Source organism: Alligator mississippiensis, chromosome 7, assembly GCF_030867095.1.
Source record: "Alligator mississippiensis isolate rAllMis1 chromosome 7, rAllMis1, whole genome shotgun sequence".
In the NCBI taxonomy this organism is placed as follows: Eukaryota; Metazoa; Chordata; order Crocodylia; family Alligatoridae; genus Alligator; species Alligator mississippiensis.
The window spans coordinates 86340922-86348771 of NC_081830.1; the positions used below are offsets into that span (position 1 = coordinate 86340922).

Below are 7850 nucleotides of genomic sequence, written 5' to 3' on the forward strand. Positions count from 1 at the left end.
AGCTTTACCATCTTGAACTTCCCGTGAGCCTGATGAAGGGCACGTGAGCCCAAAAGCTTGCAGAAAAAGATTTTTTTGTTGTTGTTGCAATTTCTCAGTTGGTTTAATTAAAAAGGTATCATATTGGAGCCAAGAGCTCTAGATTGTTGCATTTCCTTTGGGGTTGGGGATTGGCGTTTGCCTGCTGGGACCCAGGGGTCTGGTTGATGCTTTGCGCACAGGGGTGACCTTTGGCAGGAAGGGCGGGGTGGGCGGTATTCCAGAAAGGGGCAACGACTCTGGATTCATCTCATCTAGAGGGTCCTGACCCCAGCTGGGATGGAGCAAGCATTCATCAGCAAACCTGGGGTTTCCCACTGGAAAACATCCCCTGAACTTCATGCCCCAAGGGACAGGCGTAGCGTGCCCAGCGATGCTGAGAGAGATGCAAGGACAGCACCGCACGCTGCTGCCTGGCAGGATGAGCCTTCTCCAGTGAGGATTTCAGAGCTCACTGAAGGGGAAAGCAGGCTGTGTACTTTACACTCGATCAGTTAGGGCCAGAGGTAACAATAATCATTTCCTAGTCAACACATGTGTCTTATCTGGCGAGGTCTGAAGCAAACACACTGTTAACAGGCTGCTGCTAAGTGGCTCCGCTGCGTTGGGGCTGTGATCCAAAGCATGAGTTATGCTGTGGTGTCTCCGTAGCCGCGAGGGTGTCGGGAAGATGCAGGGAGCAGGATTTGTTCACGGTACCTTTTATTGAACCAGCTCAATAATTAGTCAGGGGGATATTAGACAAAGCTTTTGGGGCCACCATCATGTCTGGGAAAGAAGCGGGTACAGCCTGAGTGGCAGACAAGGGCGAATAATCACTTTTGCTTAACCCCATTATGTAAATGAAAATGGCCACCTAAAAAGGGGAAGTGGGCAGTCGCCCAGAGGAGCAGAGAAGTCATCGGACCGAAGCGAAGCGGCTGAAATAGATAAACCCGATCGCGTAAAAGAACTAGACCATTCACAAAGGAAGAGGGTCGCACTACTGTCGTGTCAAACGGGCTGTCTGCGTGCCCCGAGCCAGAAAAAATAGCGCTTTGCAGAGCGGCAGATGGGAGGTTTACAGTTAAGGGGCAGCGGTGGGGTATGACATGCGGTTAGAGTCGTACTGTATGCCTGGGTTATTATGGTTGAGGTGGGGAAGTGGGGAGAGCTGCAAATACAGCTGCGTAAGGTAGCATACGTCTGCCCCTCGCTAAATGCCACCCGTTTTAGCAAGGTTTATGAACGTTATTCAAAGCCTTCAGGGCTAAACTTGGCCGAGCGGTAAGTCGCAGAGACCATTACGGTGCGGCGCGGAAAGGCCAGGGCACTTGGGAGCGCTGGCAGAAGACGTACCAAGAAAGTCCTTGTTAGACACATCTGGGGTCAAAAATGGCATGAATGATAAGTGGGGATCGGCCATCTCTGCTCATCTCCCCCCTCTGATGGCATGCCTCGATAACCTGTGCAACTCTGCTTTATCCTCCCGTGAGATATCCTTAGGAGAAAGTCCAGATTGAAGTGGAGGCTCTTTTGCATCGAGTCCCAGAGCCGAGAGAGACTGGCTGGGCCGGGGCAGTCGGGTGCAGCCCGGGTGTAGAGCTCCCACTGGGTCAAGGCTACTCTCCAGAAGTTAGCTGGCTGGAGGCTGGGGTGGACCTGCTGCTCTGGGATCACTGGTGCTGCAGCCTGAGATTCGACCTTTTGCAAAACTTGGGACTGAAGGAGAGTCCTGGAAGAGCCCACCCCTCCCAACAAGGGTTTCTCTTGGCTTTGCATGGCTGTCTCTTGATATCAGCCCCACTGATATCTTTGCAGCTTGTAAGGTCCCTGGAGAAGGGACTGTCCTTTTGGTGTGCTGCCAGGGCATCTCCAGGCACTACTACAATACACGTAATAACACATGGCTACACCACGTCACCAATTAACAGCCTTTCACTAGCCAGACGACTCATACCCAGATCCACCCTGCTGGGCTCATCTCATTGCTACAGGGGCTGTGGCCCCACCAGGCTGTGCTAACCTACACCAGGTGAGAAAGCCCTGGTGTGTCTACAATTGGGCATTAAAGTGAGCAGAGCTTGCCCAATTCGACTCCTTGCCATTGGAGTCCATAGCACTGCAAATCAAGGCAGGATAACAGGCCAGCTCTTCTTCCCTGCTGGATTGGAGATGGGTGCTAGGGGTACCCTTCCCCAGGTTGTGGCATATTGCACAGATGCACAGACCTGTGCCCCAGGACCCAGCAAGCAGTGGAGGGGCAGGCCTGTTGGCAGGGAAAGCACAAGGTAGCCACAGCAGGATGCAGGCTCATGGGACCTTGCACCCATCTCCAGCAGGAGCTCGCCACCACCCCTGCACGCACGCTCATGGAGAGGCATTTTGATCCCTTCTTCACCACCGCAGCCTCCCCACCTTGCTCCTATCAAGCAACAGAAGTGGGTCACAGAGGCTCCTTTTTGGGGTCTTTTCCTGCTGTTGCACAAGCACAGATGAGCGTGCGCTGTCTGCGTTCTGCCAGCGTCGGGGTAAGAGACTTTGGTCAAAGACAAGCCACCCATGGACCTCCGAGGTAGGTACGTGTTTTGGGCAGAGCGTCCTGGTAAACCACGTGGGAAGAACTGATGGAGGTATCTTTGGAGGTAGCTAACCAGTTGTTTCTCATAGTCCTACAGTCCAGAAGGCACCTTGTCTGGATGTACGATGGTGCTCACCTCCCTCTCCTCCTTTCCCCCCAGGCTCTCTGAAACAAAAGCGAGAGGCTCTTCCTTGTGCCGCAAGCAAGAACTAACAGCAGATGGTCCCTCCGGTGCCCAGATCGTCCCAGCCAAAACACATCTCTCTTCCCCAGGCTGAAGGGAAGGGGACAGGAATAGCACCGGTGTGTGACTCAGATCCAGTGAGTCAGACGTGGGGAGCGGGCAGGGGCTGGGAGTGAGAGGCTGAAGCATAAGAGCTCCTGATGAGTTACCCTCGCTATTGCTGCAATCCTAACGAGCACCCACGGGCACCGGACACTCTCATCACCTCCTGGAGTCCTTTGCCACCTGGCTTTCCCACCCCCTTTCATGGGACCTCCCCCCGACACACGCACACAGCTCCCTGACTTGGTCTGCTCACTGGCCGGTGCATACCAGGCCAAACACTTGTGTGCCAGACACCAGATCTGCTCAGCTGCTAGCATGCCACAGCTGAGCAGGCGGCGTGGAAACCCCTCCGCCCTAGAAAGCTTTCTGCCCCACTCCTCTGCTCCCTCTTCCCTGTCTAAGGTGGCTCCATTCACCCAGTCCCAAAGCAGCCAGATTTTGCATAATGTCCTTGGATGGTAAACCACCTGCCTCACCCTTTTCGGGGCTGTCAAGTTACCCCCGGTGAGTATAAAGTTGTAGTGGCACGTGTGTTTGCTGCAATAAGGGCCATGCCTCTTCATTCCCCGCCACCCCCACACCTCCCTGTCACTCCAGGAAAGGGTCTTGCAAGCCCAAGGGCAGCGTTTCTTGGAGAAATGAGGGTCTTGTGTAGGATCAGGAGACGCCAGGGGGTGATGTCCCAGATCCATGCCCTGGGTTAGTTCTGTACCGTGCTCCGGTCCCTTTGTACGGCACAGGTGAGGCCAAGGGACTGGATTTGGACTCGTCCACTGAGAGTTTCCATAACACCTCCTAGGCCAGCTGCCCACCCCAGCCTAAGGCAGGGCATGTGGAGGAACTGGGCAGCACTGCACAGATCCCTTATTGGCACAGGTTCCTCTAAGGACCATAGTCCAGCAAGCACGAGCAACCTTTCTGCTTGTGCAACTCAGTCTAGGGTCATTGCCATGATGTCCTCCCCGCCCCGTGCCTTGGCTTCAGGACAGGGATATGCCCCGGAGTTGCTGACTGCTCGTTCTCTCTCTCTTTCTCTCGCAATCTAGCTGAACTCCAGCACGGTCAGTGCATATCTGCAACCCGACGGTGCTGGCAGAAAAGCACAGAGAGCAGCGTGCGTGGGACATCGCTCGTCGTAATTCCGGATGGGTTTTTCCAAAAAGCTTAAGTGACTTAGGCACGGCAGTCATATTGATGTAGCGCTTGATTGTCGCCGGGACGTTCTGCTCTTCCCTCCGCCCTCCCCACGAGCACACCCGAGAACGTGCGCCTGCCAGATCATTTGAATTTGTCTGGCTTCTGCTTCCTGCCATTGGGTCGTGCTATTTATTCTCTTCACCACTAGACTAAAGAGCCCTTTCGAGTTCGGTATTTCCCCCCAGTGAAAGTACTAACGTGCTGTAATCAAATCACCTCTCAATCACCTTTTTTTTTTTTTTTTTGGGTGAGCGGAGCAGCCCAAGCTCCCGCAGTCTCTCCAGCTCTCGGGCCAGTTTTGCAGCTCCCCGCGCTCCAATTTTTCAGCCTTCTTCTTAACATTGAAATGTGGACGCCAGGATTGAGCACTCCTGGCTGCCCCCATGCTATAAATTACCCTCCTACTCTTCCTCCCTTCGCTCCCTGTCTAGGTAATCCCTGCCAGCATTTGCCATTTCAGCCATTGCATCCGACTGAGAGCTTGCGCTCAGTGCCTGGCCCCGCCCTGATGCCTCGATGCCATTCAGAGGCACTGCCTGCCAGGATATGGCCCACCTTCCTGGAGCAATGGCCTGCAGTCCTTGTTCCTACATTTCTAGCGGTGCATTTGGTGGCATGAACACATGCTGTGTCTGAAAGGGCCGGGCTTACTAGCTGATCCAGGCAGCTCTGCACGACTGCCCTGGCTTCGTCCTTCTGGACCTGCCAATCTCCGCGTCATCTGCAAATCGGACCAGCCGCGATGTACTGTTTTCTTCTAGATCACTGATAGAAAGGTTGCATAAGCTCGGGCCTAGTATCGGTCCAGCAGACACCCCGGGCAAAGAGGCTTCCCCATAGATATATCTAAGTCTTAAAATCTGCCAGTTAACCTGTTCTTCACCCATTTACCATATGCTCTCCTGATCCCATGGTGTGTCAAGCTGTTTCCTCAGGGTGCCCTGTGCTCAAATGCTTTGCACAAGTCTAAGTATGCAACATCAAGACAGCTACCTTTATCACCCGAATCTCTACCCTAATTTCAGAATGAAATCAGGTTGGTTTGACAAGACCTATTTTCCATAAAGCAATGACTCACGTTCTCAGGTGGCAAAGTGCTGAGGAAAGCCCAAAATTTACCATTGAAGCTAACCCACTGCTCTTGCTTAGGTGTGGAAAGACTGATCCTATACCTGTTGTTTTAGATAGCTCATCACTCCGGTACAGGTCTGTCGATCCCCACGAGATGATCTCCCCACTAGATCGTCCCCACTAGATGATCTCTTGAGGTCCCTTCTAGCCTTTTCCCTCTATGATGATGATGATGTTAGGCTATTTGCCCATGTTTTCTGGATATGGCTATCACCTGGGCCTGCAGGTGTTGGTAGGTGCTGGGATGCCAGTTGGGTGGGCACAAACAGAGACCATCACATGGAAATGTGGCTTAATTTATCCAACCTACTAGGTTGTTATTTTTTTATGGGATGGACTCTGATTTCGATGACAGTCCTGCCTGGGGGCATCTCTGAATGGGGAGCTCCCTCCCTGGGCTTCAGCGAGCAGGGCCAAGTGGGTGTTGTCTCTCCGTGACATCTCTTTCTAAGGCAGGTAGGTGGGAAATAGGGGGTCATGGCTCCACAGCGATAATATTCCCATATGTGAGTTATGGGGGGGGCGGGGGGTGCCATAAATTGAATTTAAGGCACCCAGAAGAAGACCAGGGGGAAAAGGAACTGGATGTCAACACCCAGCCTCACCGCCGAGCTAAGTTGAGCTCTCTGTACTCAGGTTAGTTGTCTCAAGGAAGAACAGCCATATGGCCCTGCAGTATCTATGCCCATCTTGGTGCTGGACTCAGCGCCAAGATATCTGCAATCACGCTGCGTGGTCCTCAATACCGCCGCAAGCCAAGCTGCTTTAAGGTTTCTTCTCCGGGGAAATGTGGGAGAACTTGTCCGTCCTTCTGTGACGCGGGACGGGATGGTGGGAAGGCACGGGAGGACTCGTGGGGCCCTGGGTACAGCTCAGTTGTGTCCACACTGCCGAGTGCTCGTGTTAGTGCCTGACCAGCTGCGCTCACGACAGTTTTAACCCTGCCAGCTCAAGTGAGAAGCACAGCCACACTCGAGGTAGGGCGTGGATAAGATGTGAGCCAGTGCCTGCACTTGAATTATAGTTCAGATGCACTTTGCAGGCAAGCCAAGCCTTCAGTGGGCTATGTGTAGAGAACAAGGATGGCAGAGCTGTGTCTCAGGGGTCCCACGAGCCCTGTGCTGGTGCTCTGGATGTTATGCTTCAATTCATCTCTGCTGCCCGTACCATTTTCTTTATGACTGTGAGCATCCCAGGTCTGAGTTTGGGGGGAAGAATTGGTAAATGAAACGACAAAAGCCCTGCCCCGAGGCTTGTCAAACCCCTCTGTGTGTCACTGGTGTGACATGGCAGTAGGGGCTGGATTTGGGTCTCATTTGCCTGCGTGCCCTTCTTGACTTCGACCGAGGTAAGGCCAAGCAGGTGCTGCCTCTGAATGTCCTGCCAGGTCCAAACTGCAGCTTCCTTTCTCAGCCATGCCACCTGCCCTTTCTCTCACTTTGGCTGCAGTGAAGTTTGAGGAGGGCACGGAGGAAGGTGCAAGCACACACACACACACACACACATGCACACTTGTTAAGTCTGCCTGGGCTCAGCACACACGCAGCTTTGAAGCCCGCTGATGTGTTTGCTGAGAGGCAAGCTCTGTTGTTGTACTGACGTCTGGATTCCCAACCACCTGCACATGAGCTTCCTGGCACTTCTGCAGACATTTGCATCAGAGATACAGCTGCCTCGCGCTCAGAGAGCAACTCTTAGTCTTCAGAGGATCGTAGGCTTATTCTCTTTGCAATTTTCCTAATTGAAAGTGGGTCTAAAGCTAAGGGTTTCTCTACAGGCTGAGCTGCAATGGTTTGACTTCAGGCTCGGCTACATGAGAACATCGCCCCGGGTCAGCTCCAGGTGCCAGAGAAACCCATTTAGTTAAACAGCTGCAAAAGGCTGCTCCAAGGTCTCCTGTTTCAGTTCAGCTTGAATCCATGAAAACCAGATTTCAACCCGTTCAAAATGAACCACTTGCAAACCAAACACGACCGTTCTCAGGGGGGTTTGCACCATTTGAACCCAACTGGTTTGAAAAGAGTGCAAGTCCATGTGTAGACAAGGCCTATTTGGGCACAAAGTGATTTTTTGGGTTTGTTTTTTTTTTGAGGGGATGGGATAGAGAGGGGAGCTAATATTTGTAATTATTATAAGCTTTGCTATTTCAAATCATCAGCATGTATTATTGCTGTTGTTTCTGTTGTCTTTATTTCTTTGGGTATTAACTATGCAAAGCGGTGCAAGTGGCTTGAAGACAAAGAAGAAAGACAGGTCAACTTTTTATGCACAATCCATTCAGCTATCACAATGTAGGTCAAAAACCAGATGGACTTTCCCCAGCTGGTGAGTCCTAGTAAGCTGAGGCCTTTTATCTCCTCACTTCACCAGGGGCTGAGCACACTCAGCACCTTCCTGGATGAAGCCCGTAAGACAAAATAAATCTCTGCCAATGTTACTAATCATGCCAGGCTGTCGGTCATGAATACCAATCAGGCTGTTAACTTGAACATTTTGCTCAACTTAGAGGAAGGGGACGGGGATTTGCTCGTGGCGTTTTTAGCCACTTTTACTCTGGTTCCCATGAACCTGCATAAACCCAGAGGGTTTGAACTGCACGTGCTGCAGGGGAAGCCAACTCTCCGAACCGGATTA

General features: G+C 52.4%; 1 long non-coding RNA gene across 1 annotated transcript; it reads left to right on the forward strand.

The window, feature by feature from the left end:
• The first annotated feature begins 635 nt into the window (after positions 1–635).
• LOC109286061 (uncharacterized) lies at positions 636–7385 on the forward strand. The gene is made up of 3 exons (XR_002093980.2): positions 636–734; positions 2760–2920; positions 3935–7385. It is a non-coding gene; the product is annotated as an uncharacterized LOC109286061 (long non-coding RNA).
• The last annotated feature ends 465 nt before the right edge of the window (positions 7386–7850 follow it).